This window comes from Lolium rigidum, chromosome 4, assembly GCF_022539505.1.
Source record: "Lolium rigidum isolate FL_2022 chromosome 4, APGP_CSIRO_Lrig_0.1, whole genome shotgun sequence".
Classification (NCBI taxonomy): Eukaryota; Viridiplantae; Streptophyta; class Magnoliopsida; order Poales; family Poaceae; genus Lolium; species Lolium rigidum.
This window is the reverse complement of record NC_061511.1, coordinates 224,276,915-224,296,258: the sequence shown is the minus strand read 5'-3', so window position 1 is coordinate 224,296,258 and position 19,344 is coordinate 224,276,915. Positions and strand designations below refer to the sequence as shown.

At 49.4% G+C, this 19,344-nt stretch overlaps 1 pseudogene; it reads right to left on the bottom strand.

Moving 5' to 3' along the window:
• Positions 1-12,633: 12,633 nt before the first annotated feature.
• On the bottom strand, positions 12,634-16,410 carry LOC124707150 (annotated as a pseudogene).
• Between the last annotated feature and the right edge of the window lie 2,934 nt (positions 16,411-19,344).

The window sequence follows — 19,344 nt, the reverse complement described above, 5'->3', positions numbered from 1 at the left end:
GAACTGAACATTCCTCTAGGGCCTAGCAATCAAACGGGCTGAAAATTGCTGCGATGCGAGCCAAGTCGAATGTAGGCTACCAAACGGCAAACGCGCCGAGAAGAATTATGGAACTGAGGGAGTACTATTTATTCTGGTTCAGGTCCGGAGGCAGCGCGTACTGCAAACAATCAGCATTGTGATGATAGCATCCTGAAACCAGTTTGCAGCACAATAGTTGTCTTTCATTCGCAAATCTCTACTACTATAGTACACCAGTTTTTGAATTTGGATTGGTCACCCACCGTGATGTAGAATCAAACATTAGCCGTTGATTTTTTCCGGAGAATGAATCCGCACCGTTTATCAAGAGAAGAGTCAGGTTATCCAACGGCTCAGACTTCCCGGATTCGCGCCGTACGAACACGTGCCAAATCCAGACTGAGCTGATCCTTCTCGAGATATCGTGACTCCATTCTAGATTAATCTTGAGCTCCGTGGACCCGCGTCTCTCCAGTCTCCATCCCGTTGCTGGGCCGCTGGGCCGCCGCACACGCTTCGGATAAGAGCACAAGGACGACAATCTTTCGGCAAACCAGCTCAATTTGCATTTCTCGCAATCTCCCCAACGTGGATGTTGTTCGGCCGCTTCAAGCTGAGCGCTCCTACAGTGCTACCGTGCGCTACATCAGATCAGTTGGAGGGGAAAACATAACAAATTAAATGACCAGGCCAGTGGTGAATTAAGCATGCACGCTACAAGGTGGACACAAAAGACATCGACTGAGACTTAACCAGATCTCAGTCGCCAGTAGCTCCGTTCATAAAAGTTCACGAGGCCATTAACGATTACAGACTAAATGTTTGGGGCATTCCATGCCCATGGTGCAGATATCAAATGAGGAAAAAGAAGAAGAGGAGACGATCAATCACGCCTGGCAGCCTTCTTCACCGCGTCGGTGGCTTCTTTCTTGTCTTCTGTAGTGGCAAACTCGTCGAGGAGGGCGTCGAAGGGGAAGCCAGGAGTGAGCTGGTATACACGTGGAAGGAGGAGAAGAGCAGTTGCCTCGACAATCTGCCTCCCTTCAAGGTCAGCGCGCGCCGCCAACAGGTCTGGTAGGGCTTCCAGTTGCTCGGCCAGGTGGGTGAAGAAGGAGATGGGGTCGAAGATGTTGTGGTCTTGAAGAAGCCTGGGCGTAAGGCCCATGCCCGGCATCGTCGCCGCTATGCACCGGTGCGCCTTCTCAAGCGCATCAAGCTGCTGCCTGTGCTCTGCATGCAACTTCCCCAAGTTTATGGAGAAGGTCTCTGCCCTCTCCATGCGGCGACCCGCGCGTCCTCGGTGTTCTTCAGGGTGACGCCCTGGCTTGCCAGGTCTTCCTCAGCCTTACGCTGGCACTCCAGGGCCTTGACCCTATTCCCCCTCGGCAACATGGACCAACCGCTCGAATTCGAGGACGCTCTTGCGGGAGAGGTCCAGATGAGACTTTGCCTGAACAACAGCGTCGTTCACCTACTTCTGGAGGCCTTCCTTTGTAGTCTGCAGCGCCCGAATCTCGTCGTTCAGACTGCGAAGCTTCTCCTCGTGGCCAGCCATGGCCTGGTGCCACCTGGCCATCTGTTCCTGCCTCTCCCTCTCAAAGCGAGCACGCTCGCCGTCGAGCTCTGCTCGAATATCGGTGAGCTGCTGCTGGAGCTGCTCAGCCGTACCAGAGGCGTCGATCGCCACTTCACGCTGCACAAGCCCGCGCTCGCGCTACTCCAACTCGGCGCGACGCCGCTCGAGTTCTGCCCGTGCCTGGGAGAGCCCGTCGCAATCCACCACGATATCATCGCGCTGCTGCGCCAAGAAGTCGCGAGAAAGCACGAAATGCCGCTGCTCTGCACGCACGGCGATGGCCATGCTGCGGTGCGTGTCCTCCAGCGAGTCGAGCCGTTGGCGAGCGAGGGTGATGTCTGCGAGATCCACCGCCACTGGCTCATCGGAGCTGCCCCCGACGTCCTCCATCGCCAGATCCGCCCAAGGCTTGAAGCTCCCAAAGACGCTGCGTCTGCCAGCGGCAGCAGAGGATTCTGGGGCCGCCCACATAGCCCCGCGGAGCTCAGTGTGTGGGATGCTGGCACCTTCCCCGGCGACGCGTGGCGTGCCCGCTGCCTCCTCAGAACCGGAGGACACGTCGATGGTCAATCCCTGTTGAGTGGGCTGCGGGGGCTGGGCCTGTTGGTGCAAAGGCGTCAGCAGGCGTGGGTTGGGCAGGTTGCTCCTCTGTGGAGGCCTCTGTCCCTATGTGAAGAAAACATGGCATTGCATTAGTACCTGAAGAAGCGATGCAAGAGCAGGAAAAATTCAAACATTTCCAAGAGAGCTTACCTCCCAGGTTTAGCCCCGGCTCGGGGGATGAGGAAGGTGTCTCCGGAGCGTCGCGTGATCTTTTGGGCGCAGGATCTGAGGCTGAGCCCTCTTCGCGAATCCGCTTGGCAGCGTACTCACTGGAGCAACTCAGAAGAAAAGAAACTGAATCAAAAGATATGCGCGACCAAGAACAACAAAAAGAAACAAGCACCCCTTTGACCCAAGCTGATTAGCCATGATCCTTTGTTTTTATAGGCTGGTCTCGCTTTTAGGGCCTTCCTTCCTTTTTGTACTTTGTTTCCACTATTGCAATGAAATAGCAGCTCTCCTGCTGTCATTCCAAAAAAAACAAGCAAAGGATGAGAACTTACTCTGGCGTCCTGCGACTACGTGAGAAGCTCCATTGCCCATCTCTACGTGCGGTCCCCGAGGCAGGCGTAACCTCCGGGGCGGGGGCGGCCCCGGGGCAGAAGACGTCTCCGGGGCGGAATGGGCCCCCAAGGCATAAGAGGACCCAACAATGGGCCCTACTATTTCAGTGGGGCCCGTGGTTGGTGCTACCCCGGCGGAAGTTCCCGGGGCTGTGGCAGAAGAGGGCGTATAAGCCAAGCGGATTTGCGAAGAGGGCTCAGCCTCAGATCCTGCACCCAAAAGATCACGCGACGCTCCGGAGACACCTTCCTCATCCCCCGAGCCGGGGCTGAACCTGGGAGGTAAGCTCTCTTGGAAATGTTTGAATTTTTCCTGCTCTTGCATCGCTTCTTCAAGTACTAATGCAATGCCATGTTTTCTTCACATAGGGACAGAGGCCTCCACAGAGGAGCAACCTGCCCAACTCACGCCTCCTGACGCCTTCGCACCAACATGCCCAGATGCCACTCAACGCACGCAGCCGACGCAGCCCCCGCAGCCCACTCAGCAGGGATTGACCATCGACGTGTCCTCAGGTTCTGAGGAGGCAGCGGGCACGCCACGCGTCGTCGGGGAAGGTGCCAGCATTCCACACATTGAGCCCCGCGGGGCTATGTGGGCGGCCCCCGAATCATCTGCTGCCGCTGGCAGACGCACCGTCTTTGGGAGCTTCAAGCCTTGGGAAGATCTGGCGATGGAGGACGTCGAGGGCAGCTCCGATGAGCCAGTGGCGGTGGATCTCGCAGACATCACCCTCGCTCGCCAACGGCTCGACTCGCTGGAGGAGACGCGCCGCAGCATGGCCATTGCCGTGCGCGCAGAGCAGCGGTAGTTCGTGCTTTCTCGCGACTTCTTGGGGCAGCAGCGCGATGATATCGTGGTGGTTCGCGACAGGCTCTCCCAGGCACGGGCAGAACTCGAGCGGCGTCGCGCCGAGTTGGAGGAGAGCGAGCGCGGGCTCGTGCGGCGTGAAGCGGCGATCGACACCTCTGGTACGGCCAAGCAGCTCCAGCAGCAGCTCACCGATATTCGAGCAGAGCTCGACGGCGAGCATGCTCGCTTTGAGAGGGAGAGGCAGGAACAGATGGCCGGGTGGCACCAGGCCATGGCTGGCCACGAGGAGAAGCTTCGCAGTCTGAACGACGAGATTCGGGCGCTGCAGACTGCAAAGGAAGGCCTCCAGAAGCAGGTGAATGATGCTGCTGTTCAGGCAAAGTCTCATCTGGACCTCTCCCGCAAGAGCGCCCTCGAATTCGAGCGGTTGGTCCATGTTGCCGAGGGGAATAGGGTCAAGGCCCTGGAGTGCCAGCGCAAGGCTGAGGAAGACCTGGCAAGCCAGGGCGTCACCCTGAAAAACACCGAGGACGCGCGGGTCGCCGCCATGGAGAGGGCAGAGACCTTCTCCATAAACTTGGGGAAGTTGCATGCAGAGCACAGGCAGCAGCTTGATGCGCTCGAGAAGGCGCACCGGTGCATAGCGGCGACGATGCCGGGCCTGGGCCTGACGCCCAGGCCGCTTCAAGACCGCAACATCGTCGACCCCATCTCCTTCTTCACCCACCTGGCCGAGCAACTGGAAGCCCTGCCAGACCTTTTGGCGGCGCGCGCTGACCGTGAAGGGAGGCAGATTGTCGAGGCAACTGCTCTTCTCCTTCTTCCACGTGTATACCAGCTCGCTCCTGGCTTCCCCTTCGACGCCCTCCTCGACAAGTTTGCCACTACAGAGAGGAGAAAGAAGCCACCGACGCCGTCAGGTCAGTTATTGAGGCGGTGAAGAAGGCTGCCAGGCGTGATTGATCGTCTCCTCTTCTTCTTTTTCCTCATTTGATGTCTGCACCATGGGCATGGAATGCCCCAAACATTTAGTCTGTAATTGTTAATGGCCTCATGGACTTTTATGAACGGAGCTACTGGCGACTGAGATCTGGTTAAGTCTCAGTCGATGTCTTTTGTGTCCACCCTGTAGCGTGCATGCCTAATTCGCCACTGGCCTGGTCATTTAATTTGTTATGTTTTCCCCTCCAACTAATCTGATGTAGCGCACGGTAGCACTGTAGGAGCGCTCAACTTGAAGCGGCCCAACAACATCCACGCTCGGGACGATAATCTTTAAGCAAACCAGCTCAATTTGCATTTCTTTTTAATGGAGTTCAGTTGGAGGAATTTAAGCCAACAAGGGGAATAAGACAAGGGGATCCAATATCACCGTACCTTTTCTTGATTGCAGCAGAGGGCCTTTCGTGCCTCCTAAACCATAGAATTCAGTCATCTGAGCAGAGTGGAATACAAGTGGCCTCGTCGGCGCCGGCGGTGAACCACCTTCTTTTTGCAGATGATAGCCTGCTGTTTTTTAAAGCAAATGGTGCTGGTGCTAATGAGATCTCTCAGTCTTTAGACCAGTATTGCAGGGCTTCTGGCCAGAAGATAAACCTGAGCAAGTCATCAATCTTTTTCAGTAAGGGATGTCCTCGTGGGGTCCGTGATGAAGTTAAGGGAATTCTGAATGTTCCCAATGAGAGCTTACAAGATAAATATTTGGGGATGCCGTTTGATGTTGGTAGATCAAAGAATGGCGCCTTCAAATACTTGAAGGATCGGGTATGGAGCAAAGTGCAAGGGTGGATGGAGATGATTTTATCTGCGGGAGGTAAAGAGGTGTTAATCAAATCAGTGGCCTAAGCTGTACCTATTTACTCTATGGCGTGTTTCAAATTACCTCGGGGTTTATGCAAGCACATAGACTATCTTATTCGGAAATTCTGGTGGGGAAGCAAAGCGGGGGAGCGCAAGACTGCATGGGTTGCTTGGGAAGAGATGACTAAACCGAAATATATGGGTGGATTGGGTTTCCGGGACACGGAGTTGTTCAATCTAGCTCTCCTTGCTCGTTAGGCGTGGAGGATATTGCAGAGCCCTAATACCCTAAGTGCTAGAATCCTTAAAGCTGTTAATTTTCCTGACACAGATTTCCGTGATTCAGAGTTGGGGTCTCACCCGTCCCAGGTGTGGCGTGCACTAGTAGAAGGGAAGCAAGCACTATCTCTTGGTCTGATCCCCTGTATTGGTGATGGAAAGACAACCAGGATTTGGACTCATAATTGGTTACCAAGAAGCGAGATGATGAGGCCGATTGCTTCGCTATCTGGCGATCCTCCGCAACTAGTCAGCGACTTGATCAATGCTACTTCGGCGTCATGGAAGCAAGAGAAGGTCCAGGAGTGCTTTGTTAAAGCTGATTGTGATGTGATCTTAGGGATACCCCTGTGCACAAGGAATATTCCTGATTTCTGATCATGGAACTTTGATAAAAGGGGGATGTTTACTGTGAGATCGGCGTATAGGATGCTGGTGGACATAAAGACTCGGAGGGAAGCATGGCTTGAAGGACGGGCCTCGAGTTCTGATAATTCTGCAGACTCCAAGAGCTGGACAAAATTTTGGAAGATTAATGTTCCATCAAAGATAAGAGTCTTTCTCTGGAGGCTAGCTAAGCAGTCCCTACCCACGGGAGATTTGCTCCAACATCGTCATATATCCACTTCTAGCTCGTGCTTGTTATGCGGAAGGACAGACTCTTGGCGCCATTCACTTCTGGAATATCCAATGGCGCGGAGTGTTTGGGCCTTAGCAGATGAGGAAGTGGTTGAACATATGTATGAGACAACAGAACCGAATGCAAGGAGCTGGTTGTTTAACATGACGGAATCCCTAACCTCGGAGCACTTCATCATGATAGGTGTGTCATTGTGGGCAATTTGGACGGCGCGAAGAAAGGCAATTCATGAAGGAGAGTTCCAGAGTCCATTATCAACCCACTATTTTGTGAAGCGTTTCCTTCACGAGCTCTCCTTAATACCTAAGCCATTATCAGGTGTATCGGTGACCCCTGGCCGTGACAGGAGTAGAGGATGGATCCCCCCGGGAGAAGGGATAATCAAGGCAAATGTGGATGCGGCGGTGTCTAGGGACAAATCTACTGGGTCGGTGGCAGTGGTCCTTAGGAGGGGTGATGGATTGTATATGGGATCATCAGCCGTGGTGTTCAAGGGAGTTTTCGATCCTCCAACATTGGAAGCATTAGCCTGTCGTGAAGCTCTTGCCTTGGCTACTGATGTTGCTGTGAGGCGCCTGGCCATTGCAAGTGATTGTAAACAGGTGGTCTTAGATATTGCCGAAGGAACGGGAGGTCAATATGCTGCTATTATCCAGGAAATAAACATCCAGAGATTAGACTTCCAGGAGGTGTCTTATACTTTTGAGGGTAGAATCTATTATATATTAAAAGTAAATTACGGGCTCACCAGAAAAAAGAGAATTACGCTAGAAATTATCACAAAAATTAGAAACATCGGACCGTTTATTTGATAGACTGAAAATCCATGATTACGGGCTCACCAGAAAAAAGAGAATTACGCTAGAAATTACCACAAAAATTAGAAACATCGGACCGTTTATTTGATAGACTGAAAATCCATGACCATTAGATTAGAATTAACTAGAAAAATTACCCACCATTGCCATTACAACAGGAATAACTTTTCGTGGTATCTCACCTCACCGTTTTCTCCTATTTTCCTTGGCCGCCGCATCAAAGAACACAACACCTAAACCTAGGAGCCTCAACACCAGATGCATTGCTCTTTGACACGATGCATGCAAAGCTAGCAAGGAGGCAAGGATCGATGCATGCATGCATGCTTTGCGATCTGCAAAAGAAGCACCACTTCACGTTTTCAGTCTGTAGGCGCTCAAGGCTAGAAGAGAGACGGACAGGATTGGAGATGACGCCGCCGCCGGCAGGAAGGAGAAAACAGATTGCATCGTCCGACGGGGTTTGCGCCCGAGATTGTTCATGGAAGAGGAGCACGGCCGATGAGGGCCGTGAGAACGGCATCATCGGTGGCGACACAGCGACCACGGACGAGGGACTGCGGGAGCAAGCACAGGCGGCACAGCGTTTTGGCGAAGCACGAGCGCGTGCAGTCGACGAAGCTAGAGCTGAGATGGAGCGCTAGTGCTTGGTTTTCATGTGCGAGAGCTGCCAGTGCCACGACTCTTCCCTGCAAGTCTATCGCGACATCGTCGCTCGATCGAGATCGAGTCGACACACAAGAGTTCTCCGTCTCGGCCATGGTGGTCCGGCGTGATCCAATCACATGGACAGCCCTGATCTTCGTGTACGCGAAGAACGACAAGGGTAAGAAGTCACTGGCGTTCTACGACAAGATGTCGATCGGTCGCGCCGAGCACAAGCAGCATCTAACAATTTCGTATTATCCTGCTGCAGTAATGCTGCGGTACGTAGTCAGGTACTCAGGTTTGCCTAAGCCGGACGGTGGGACTGCAAATCGTTATCTGTCATGCACTTCTCTAGAGATTTCTAGGTACTCTATCACGTGTGCTCTATCACGTGTGCAAGTATGCAGCCATATCCTGGTAAGGTTTGTAGGTATCATTGTGTCCAGGTGATTAATCTTATTCAGTGTTGCTTTTATCGCTTTTTTTTTTCTGGTGAACACCCCAATTGCAAAGACCCGATCGAGTAGTTCTTGCGCCCCATCGAGGTTAGGGTGCTTTGCAGCAAAATTATATTTAACATTTGGTTACTTTCCTGGCAGTATTTAACTTCTGAATGTTTGTCCTTTATGTCCCAATTCCAGCAGAAGTTAATACCTAGCTTCTTCAAGTTTGTTTGTCCTTTATGTCCCCCGTCTCACTCCACCCAAGCTGAATTTGAACTATACATGCGGTTATACTGACTATATATCTTATTGTGTCATCAGATTGGCAAGGAAATAAGAAGACCGGATGATAGAGTAGTTCACGAGGTATATGTTCTGTTTTATTCTTAAAGGTTCGTGCAAAGTAGAGCAGTATTGTCACATTTGTAAATATTAGTAGGTTAACCTTCATATCCTGAAGTGCTGTGTTGCTAACTAAAATTATTACTGATGAAAGTCACTAGCATATCCTTGGATATATCCATGATATCATGGACCATTAGGGATCTAAACTAAAGGAAGTTTTACAATAAACGTTTAGCTAAATCACACGACTGTTTCAAAAGTTAAATGCTTTGTTTCATACTGGCACATTTACAGTTGTGTAACAAAGGTTCGGAAAGACACCTTTAGCTATGCTGAAACCTAAAAATTATTTTATCCTCCTCCATGTTGTTCTATGTTTACTCCCTTATAGATGGCGCTTCTTCTATAATACCAGGCTGTACTGCGAGAGTTTTAATGTGTCAGAGCCTAGAAGAATGATATCCTGGTAGAAGTAATGCGTGCATTTCTATATTGTTTAGTAGCCTGACTTAAAATGCATTGGTAAGGATACAATATGTTTTCTCTCACATTATCATGCCATTGTAAATTAAAAGAGCACAATAATGAGTAGCATATAAATATACAGATTAATTGGTTTGTTTACAATCACAACCTATCATTCAGTCAAGCAATTGACCCTCTCTATAAATTGACCAAACATCTGACTCTATAATGGCATATTTACATCTAGCTCTTGTAAATATTATTTTGGTTGTACCGCAACGGCTCAACATGTCGTCTCGAGTTACATAGAGGAGAAATAATGGCTCTTCTGAAAGGCAAACTATATAAAAATAAAATAAAATAAAATAGAAAACAGCTTAACATGTTCTCATGTTCCGAGTCTTTCGTTTTTCGTTTTTCGTTTACCTTTTTCCCTTCTATCAGATGTACAAACTTACTATATTTTCACTCTACTTCTCCAATACACACGCTAGAAATTTTCCTATTCTAATCTTGAATGAGAAATAGTATGGAATAAATTTAATGTTTGAGCTTAGAGTTGCTTCATATACAATATAAAATTTATTGTATCTATTTGTCTTCATTCTCCTACCATCTGATCGCAGCTATCATCTAGCTCCTGGGTTCTCTCTTGTATTTCCTTAATAATTATTACATAACCCAGCTAGCTATGTTATCACGACACTACATGTTGCTGTTGATCTTTTCATATCACTCCTTTCGTATCCTTATCTGTTCACAACGAAATATAATGCGGCCAAAAAGTTGATTCTCCATGTTCATTAGAAGATGTTTGTTAGAGTATGAAACTCTTACGTCCAAGCCCAAGCCCATTACGTACTCTAACAGTGAAGCTCTTACGTCCAAGCTGCAATCGCCGGCCCCTTCTGCTCTTTTTTCTCTAAGCCAAGCCTGCTGACCGCCGATTTATTGATAGCAGTAAGAAAAGAAAGCAAACAAAGAAGAGAGAGAGAGAAGAGTGTGGTTAGAGATTAGAAACGAGTGGATGTGGTGCGGAGAGGATTAGAGAGGATCATGTGCATGCAGTGCTATGTCCCTGTTGAAAAAAAAGCAATGTGTGGTGTATAGAAAAAACATAATTTATTATCAAGTGACCAATTAGTCCCTCCATTCTCATTTAATCGACGTGATACCAGACTACTCACTTAAGGATTTTGTTACTAAGCTAGCGTTACTGAAATCGGACCAGATGGAGTAGCTTTTGAAATTGTGTTTAGAAAAGAATTTTTTTTTCAAAATTGAATAAACTGAGATGTTGTCGTCCTTCTAAAACGCGACGGAACTCGGGCCCCGAGCTGCACGGACCCTAAGGTTGGCAACGGAATGGGTATTCGAGGAAGGGGAGGGTAGATTGGGGTTGTTGTGCGGGAATGGGGTGGAGTCGTGCGGTGATCATCACCATCTCCACTAATATAAAAATATCCAGATAATCCCAACCAAGACATCTCAGGCATACAATCAAAATTCAAACGCCTCACATCCCTTCTGTGTTTGACGGGAGCATACATCGCCCACCCACACTCCAATCAAAGCCAGACAACGCCCATGCATGCTCTAATCAAGCCACCAACACGCACAATAAAAAAAATAGTTGGAAAAAAACAACCGTCCACAGGCGAACTTCCACTCGCCGATCACCGCCGCAACACTCCCGATCATGCACGACGCCGCAACACTCCTACTCACCGATCGCCGCAGCAGCACTCGCGATCCCTGGTTGCCATATCAGCACTCCCAGTCCCCGATTGCCGCTACAACGCTTCCCGACACCGCCGACAACCCCTCGCTGCCGTCCCACAAGATCTCCGCCTAGCTCCAATGGAGGCCCGCCCTGCACGTCCCCTGAACACTGGGACATGCCCACCGGAACCTGCATCCATGCCCGTGCCGCGGCAATCATTGCACCACCCGCTGTCGTCCCACAAGAGCGCCGCCATAGCCTCCACGAGAGGCCGCACTGTACGTCCCTCAACGCGTGGACAAGCTCCCGCCAGCAGCTACACTTTCTTTAGGTTCGACTACCTCTTGTGACATTAAATCTACTTCTGCAGTTAGTCATAACTTGGTTCGTGAAGGGTCTCGAGCGATCACTAGTACTGAAAGTGATCAAAATTTGCTTCGAAGCAAGGAATGCACATCAAATAAAGGTGATAACTTTGCTAACATTAGTAAATAGACCAGATGAGGTTCATGACAATGCAAGTAAGGTGCAAACACAACTAGTCAAACACTGACACCAAAGAATTGGCGATGATAGACTCGAAAATGGTTCAACTACTATCATGGCTCGCTCCAGGAAAGTAACTTTCTACATAGGAAACGATGGTTATGTGGATACCGGTTCATCGAACAGAGCCAATTAGAGGAATGCCGACAAGATAAAACTGCCAGTACAAATACAACAACAACGCCAGAAATTCCACCAGACAGAGAAGTAGCACAAAAAACTCCTGGCACTATTGATAGAAGCTTAATCCTTGAAGGTCATTGGTTGCATAGAAGTAAAAAATGTTACTATTAGGCTATTAGGAATGCACCGCATAGACCTCGGTGGTGCTATGGTCAGTGATTAGTCCCACTGCCCCATCTTTTGGTAATCCTTTTTCTATTATTCTTCGCTTATGATGCTAATACTTTGTCATTTATTCGTGCAACATCTACAAACACTGGAAAATGTATTCAAATTTGCATCGCTTCACATGGAACTAAAATCTGATAAGTGCAAGGACCTAAACGTCACAACATGGCCCAGAGAGGAGTGCATTAAGATCAGCCTACATACAGATGGGTACACCTCCTAATTCAACTAGATCACACTTGCTTAGTTCGTGCATGTTCTTTGATCACTTTGCTACATAGTTTTGATTAAAATAGTGGTGATATCAATCATGGTGAAGGTGCGACCATATTATCTTTTGCATGCTATAGGAGCTTCAAAAAGAAAATATGTGTTTCATAAAATGTTTGGGAATTATTTGATGATTTTGAAGGTTTTCTTTTGACAAAAAATGAATCTCCTTTGAAATATCAGCCCGTGTGCATGTTGGGTTAAACAAAGTTTCGGTTTTTTTTGGTATTGATAACTGATACTCCCTTCATCCATAAACAGATGTCTTAGAATTGTTTAAATATGGATATATGGCTAGATTTAGACAAATCTAAATATAAAATATTAGAATACGTGCGTGGCACGTGCACCTTTACTACTAGTAAAGAAGGTGCACCTTTACTAGTAAAGAAGGTGCGGGAGTTTTCGAGCTGGGTAGCCCGGGACTGTCTCATCCCAGGCCGCTGCTGAAGTGCTGAACCGATTGTCAGAGGGGCATGCTAAACACAGTGTGTCTGAATTCTTAGCGACAGCCAATCAAGCAGTTCTAACTGGGTAAACAACCTTGGAAAGGAGAGGGCAAAGAACAACAACCCATCAGTTATCACGGAAACTGGAGAACATGCCAGTAATAGATAAGGCATTACCATTCAGAATATTACAATCAGTAGAAATATTAGCTAGTCAGCCGAGAGATTCAAACCAGTCTCGAATCACCCCCACAGCTCCAGCATAGAAGGCAACCCAGCTGAACAGATAAAAATGCTCAAGGAACACTATTGCTTACTGATAGCGTCACATACTACACACTTCCCCTTCGTTTCTAGGTTTCAGGTACAACACACATGCAAGGTTTAATAGACTTAATAATATATATGTAGGAGAATAGGTGAGGAAGTGACATCATAGATGAAGCAGTACTCTGACTGCGTTGATCTTCCGGGAACAAAAGTGAACATCTACAACAGCAACATCGTCGGCAAAATGGGCGTTACAGTACACTTCACATACCACTACACACATATAAATAAAACTAGCAGTGAATATACTTCGGACAGACCATTGCACCCTTCAGCAGTAGCTCATTCCATACTCCGTGATTCGAACTTCAAAAGGAGCCTAGAGACACCTATATTTGTTCTGGCCTGCCGTCTGTTCCAGCTACCTTGGGGCTGAAAGTAGATTGGATATATACTTCAGAACGGGTCAATGAAAACAATGGAGCATATACATATGGTAAGTAAAGGAGAGTTATCTTTGAATGAGAATGCTCGCCAATTATACGATATGGAGAATGATGCCTCAAGGCACTTGGGTACGATGTGCCAACAAACCTAGTTATCAGGATATCTAATTTTTCACTTATTATCAACATAAGGGATTCTATCCATGATTTGATTAATAGAACCATGAACCTGTTGCAGCATATCAAGAAATGAGTATGACCTTAATTGTTTTATGCTTCTAGCGGTATGGCTGGTTCGACTTCAGTCCATCAAAGTGAAATATCGAAATAAACACCACATAGTGCGGCCAAATGCAGTACATAGTACTGTGTACTGTAAACTGGTCAACAACTGTACTCCTCCAAATAACCAGATACTAAATGTGACAACTATTTGATGGGATTTGACTATGATAAGGCCACAACATAGAATGCTAACGGTTTATATACAATATTTCTTTTAAGAATAATATCATAGACAGATTATAAGTCTGATCAGCAGGCTATTTCAGAGGTTACTGAAAAACAATGAACAATTTCTGCATCGCATGTAATTCAGTAATTCACATGAAATTACCACAAGTTGACAACAAGGATTGGTTTAGTAATCAGGAATGCTAACCCACAATGAAACTAACGATCAATTAAAACCATGACAGAGAACAGTAAATTCACATACCCATTCCAGCAGCATCCGAGCCTCTCATGATTCTCAATTTCCGGCAAATAGTGGTAAACAAGCTGCAAATGATGGATGGATAGTAAGCATAAATGAACAGCTAAAAAATGCATGTTGACACGTTCAAACAAACTATATGTCATATGTTGTGTATATGAAAAAAAAAAGCTAATAGCACAAGCTACGGAAAGATACATAGATAAAGGTGATATAAGAAAAAAGGCTGTGTGCATCCAAACAAAACTGTAATTCACATAAGGGCTGTTTGCATCCACAATGCAGAGGCCTGAGGCAATATATCTTCCATTTTCTAAAGAAAAAGAAGGGCAAACCAAGATTCTCAGAGAAGCAGAAAGACTTGATTACCTAGATAGCCATTTTTACACATATGGAGATTTCATAATTTGAGCAAGTTGCAGAGTATGTTTGCAATTTTCTAGCTATCTCCAGATATCTTTATGGAAAGGCTCAGGGTAAACCACTTGTGGGCAATCGCAAGGCTTCAAGCAACGAGGACAAGTAGAAGTCTAGGCTACCATATACAAGTACTATTAAGTTCCATCACTCACATATCAAAGATCTCCAAAGTTCTAACCAAAGTTACATCAATAGACAGTATGCAAGATAATACCAATATAAAACACAATAGAAACCATAATAAGTTAAGGTGTATGGATATAGCAAACGCCACAAATTTAAGAACTCACTCCCATGGAAGATCACCAACAAGCATCCAGTCAGCATCCTTGTCTTCGTAGGTCAGGACATACTCTTGGTCCTGAAGAGCATCAGCCCTAGAACCATCAGTAAGGATGTCTCTTGTCGACGTTTTGCAGGAACTGCTTTTGCCTGTAACGCCACAAGTTTATACATAAATGTGCATCCTTGAAATGTAAATCAATGTTAGAGAACAACAGAAACACGTCTATTCACATCCAAGGGTCCATAAGTAAGGCTAGAAATGTTTCTTGTGGTGGAACTAATGTTATTCAATCAACAAACGGTAACTTCTGCATAAACCTTGCAAGCCCAGAGGCTAAACAATGGTTGTAGGGTTGATGCTTACTGATAGTTCTAGGGCTACATGTAGAGGCTACACGTTGTGTTCCTGCTATTTAGGAAAAAACAGACTCTAACACTCTATTAGCAATTTACTTCATCTCTATTTGCTTCTCTCGTATGAAAAGGGTGTCATAGTTAATCCTAGTCATTACTTAAGAACCTAGTTACTGCAAATCAACTGGTCAAAATGTTCTGGTAGCCATAGCTCAACTAGTGGAATTAATTAGTCATGCATTATTCTCCACCTATTACCACGCTTTTATGATCCCAAGATCTTCACAAACCAAAAAGCGGATACAAAAAAATCATTCCCAACTTCATGCCTATCACACCCTAGACGTTTAACCTATTTTAATGTAGTAACTTGCATCTAAAAACAGTATATCAAAGAACAATGAACATAGCTCGAAATCACCTAATAAAACAGCAACACTCACCAGTGATGAAGCAGGTGAACATCTTCTCGAGCTCCAGCGAAAGATTCTCGTAGCTGGAGTAAGTCTTGAGGTCGACCTTCCTCAGGTAGGGCGCTCCATCCATGCTGACCTTGACATAGCAGCACTCTGCCTCGCTTTTGCCTTGGGTTTCTGGCTTGGTCTTTGTGGCGGCGTTGGCGGCGGCTAAGGTGTTCTTCCGGTAGTTCCGAACAGGCGGCCACCCAACAACTTGCGCCCTGTACAGTGCGGAACACTGACTGTCAGAGCAGATCAAGCGAAATAACAACTGAAATGCATGGTTTTTTTTAATTTTTAGCACGCCGTGGACTTGTGGGGATGTTACTCTAGATTTATCCTGAGATTTAGGCATCTCAGTTATGGCTTGAGTACTAGCACACTCAGGTGTGAAGTTAATAGAAGCAACACCAGGCTGACTCCAGGTTACAGACCCCGATTAAGTGACAGTTGTGGCAGCAAACGAGCTCTTGTGCGTTTGATTTAGCATGAAAAAACAAGGTCACTACGCCATCACACTAGTGCGTATGCTGCAATCCAGAACTAAATCAACCGCCAGAATCTGTGGTGTTCATCAATCATCACGCGTACAAACTAAAACCTCTCCCTTTAGCAGCAGATGCTCACATGAAAGGATCTAGCTAAGAGCGAAGCCTGAAAAACCAGATCGACGGGACGGACGTCGCTCGAGCTCGAAGCAGAGCAGAAAGAGACTTACTTGGCAGCGGGCGGAGCTCCGGCGGCGGCTTCGCCCGCCCCCTTCTGCACCTCCCTGGCAGCTGAAGCAGCGGCGTCCTTGGCGGCGGGCCGGTCGAGCGAGTCGTTGAACCCGCGCTTGGCGCCGGCGCCCCGGGGAGGAGCAGGAGCGGGGCCGAGCGTGAGCGCGGCGTCGACGGCCTCCTCCGCGCAGCCGGGCAGGCCGAGGCGGAGCGCGAGGTGCGGGCCCGCGTCGCCCGACGAGGAGGAGCAGGAGGAGGCCGGCGCGGCGGGGCCCAGGCCGATGTAGTCGCGCGCTTCGAGGTGCGGCGGCGGCGGCATTGGGAAGAGACGAGGGGAGGATGCGGAGGGAGTTGTGGGGGAGGAAAGGTCTCGCTTTTTGTTCGCTCGCTCGGAGATGGAGGGTGGGGTGGGTGGTGGTGCGTTAAAGAAGAAGAAGAAGAAGAAGAAGAGGGGAGTGGAGTGTGGAGAGAGGGCAAGTGGCCGACAGCTGGGGCGGGTCTTTATTCTGCTCCCCTTTCCTCGGGCCGGGTTGGGCGGTGGGGACAGGGGACATGGGTAGGAAAACGTGTGCATCTATCTGCACTCTGTGTGGCCGCGGCGACCGTCTGTGTTGGTGTTAGTCTTCTCAAAAGTCAAAAGGTGAAGTGGGAGGTTTAGCAGACATGCTTACTGGCTAAGCATGGATGGGGTCAAGTTAACTCACACTGTTTCCTTCTAGAATTGTTAAGGCCATCTCCAACGGGCCGATCCATCCGATCCTGACGTGTTCGATTCAGTTCGCACGGACGCACGGACAACCCACGCGGGGCAACCCATCCGAACCGACTCGGGCGAACTGACCCATCCATGCTCCAAAGTTGGGCCGCCGATGCGTCGAGCCTGACAGCGAGCGCGCCCTCCCCTGTCCTTGCTTTGGCCTACTCGGTCCCTCCTGCCAATAGGATGAATCCAACTTCTCCTCTGCCCCAAACCCTTGCCCACCTTCTCCGCCGCCACCCCCACGCAGCGTGGTCGTCTACGGTTTCAGCTGTCGTAGGCGTCATCAGTTCCCAGCGGGCGTGGTGGCTATCGGTTGCCCGTTGTAGCTAGCGGTCGCTGGGCAGACTACGCCGTCGACGCATCTTGTCCGGCCGGCAGCTGCCTCCCCGAGCGTCGCCGACTGCTCCCAATCCCAGCGCGTGTAGCCGGAGTTGTCTGCGCATTGTACTCCACCCCACCGCATAGAGCAACAAATCTTCTGTGGGCGCAAAGCTTGGCCGGCTCAATCGTCGGTGCGCCCACAACCTGCTTGTTCGGTCACCACAACGAGTTCAAGGTATGAATCGCGTCCAAAGCTTCTTCTCTTCATTCGCAACGACGTGGGGGCATAAACGTTGAAGTGATCAGATATCATTGTCTTGTATAGATAAATAGGATGGCAATCGATTTTTTCTACAAGAATGTCACCGAATCATCGTCCGACAACGAGTCCGACGGTGAGACCGAGCTCTTGCTCGTCGCTGCAGGACGCACGACCATTTTCTGTTGCCGAAGCGCAGAGGTGGGTTGACGGTGAAGCGCAAGGCCAACAAGAATCTAGATCGAATCGGTGGACACGCCGGCCCTATGCGAAACTATTTCCAGGTTGAGTTGGGGAATTGTTCGGCAACCTGCCAGAATATGGAGTTTCGTATAGTGGATGTGGGGGGACATGACATCATGTGTCATCTTGCACAATATGATCGTTGAGAATGAGCGGGATGACAACATCTATTACGGTAACTGGGAATTTCAAGGTGAGTTTGTTAGCCACAGGCAGGGACCGCTTCTTGGGAATACTTCTTACATATGCATAATTTATTCCGGGATCGAACCACCCATGATCGTCTTTAAGCTGATTTGGTTGAGCACATGTGGACTCATGTGGGAAATCAACCTGGATAGTCTGTTTTGATATTTAATATGGTTTGTATTATTTGTAAAACTATGTGGTGTGATTGGGAATTATTCTTATTTGAACAATATTTACTTTTCTATAATTTAAATTGCATGTTATTTGGAAGGCAATGGCCAAGTGGTCAGGCATGGACAAATCCAGCGCGGACCGAATGGGACACGCCATTGCGTGCGGCGTTCGGGCCGATCAGGACCGCGTGACGCATCCAGTCCGCAGGTCGACGCAAACGGATAGAAATGTACTTCTTCCATCTTGATCAATAACAACTGGGTCGCTCGGTGCACCATATGCCACCACCACCATCTGTGGGCCACTCGACCTTACTGGATCTAGGCACTATCGATGATACACCCATGAAGTATACCCACAACATTTGGGGACACCTCCTCATCCCAGTGCCCAAGAGTGGCCGATCTTCCTTTCCTTTTAGGACATCTCCAACCGGGCGACCCAAACCGCGCCCGCGCGTCCGGATGGGTCGAGCCGGACAAAAACGCGGCCCAGCGCGCGGACCCATCCCTAAAACGGATGGCCGCGGCGTCCGGGACGACCCAAACCCGACCCAAATCTGGGGCGAGTTTGCGTAGCCGCGGACGCCGAATGCTGGTCGCTCGCGTCCGCCCCTTGTCCGCCTATGGCCCGCGTGTCATAGAAATAGAATTTTTTTCATTCAAAGGAATCATTACGTTTTTTTAGCCTACTAGTTCTATCCTAATACGTACGGGGCCGGCGGCCTCGCCGGCGACTCCTCGCCGGCTCGCCGTCGGGGCCGTGGATTTCACTCGACGCGGACGGCCCGTACGCGTGAGGATTCCACTCCGGCTTATGAGCCGGGTGGCGCGGCGGAGGACTTCATCCTCCTCCTTTCCGCTCGCGCGCCTCGGGCGCGCTCGCGCTCCGCCTCCTGAGGCGGCACCATCCGCTTCCCGCATAGCTCCAGTTCCTGCAGGGCGGCGCGTTCCACAGCAGTGCACGCCTCCAGGCGGACGCCGCCGGCGGCCTAGGCCTCGTGGGTCCCGTTCCGCCGCCACATGCGCTCTTGTCGGCCGCGCTCCGCCGACGCAGCAGCCTCCCGGGCGCGCCGCTCGGGCGAGGGCATCTGGATGAGGTGGCGGGCGCAGCTCGTTCTTCTGCCCGAGGAGGTCGCCTAATCGGCGGCGACCGGCCCGGCAGGTCGCCTCGTGCTCCTTCGTCACGCGCGTGAGGTCGGCGAGGCGCTCCTCGATGGCGGCGTTGATGTTGGCCAGCGCGAGGTCCTCCTCGTTCACAGGCTCCTCCTCCGCGGCGTCCGCGGCCTCGTACCAGCCGTCCGCGGCCGCCTCCACCTCGGCAGCTTTGCGGAGCGTGTCCCCTTCCTTCTTCGCCGCCGCCTCGGCAGCGACGCGG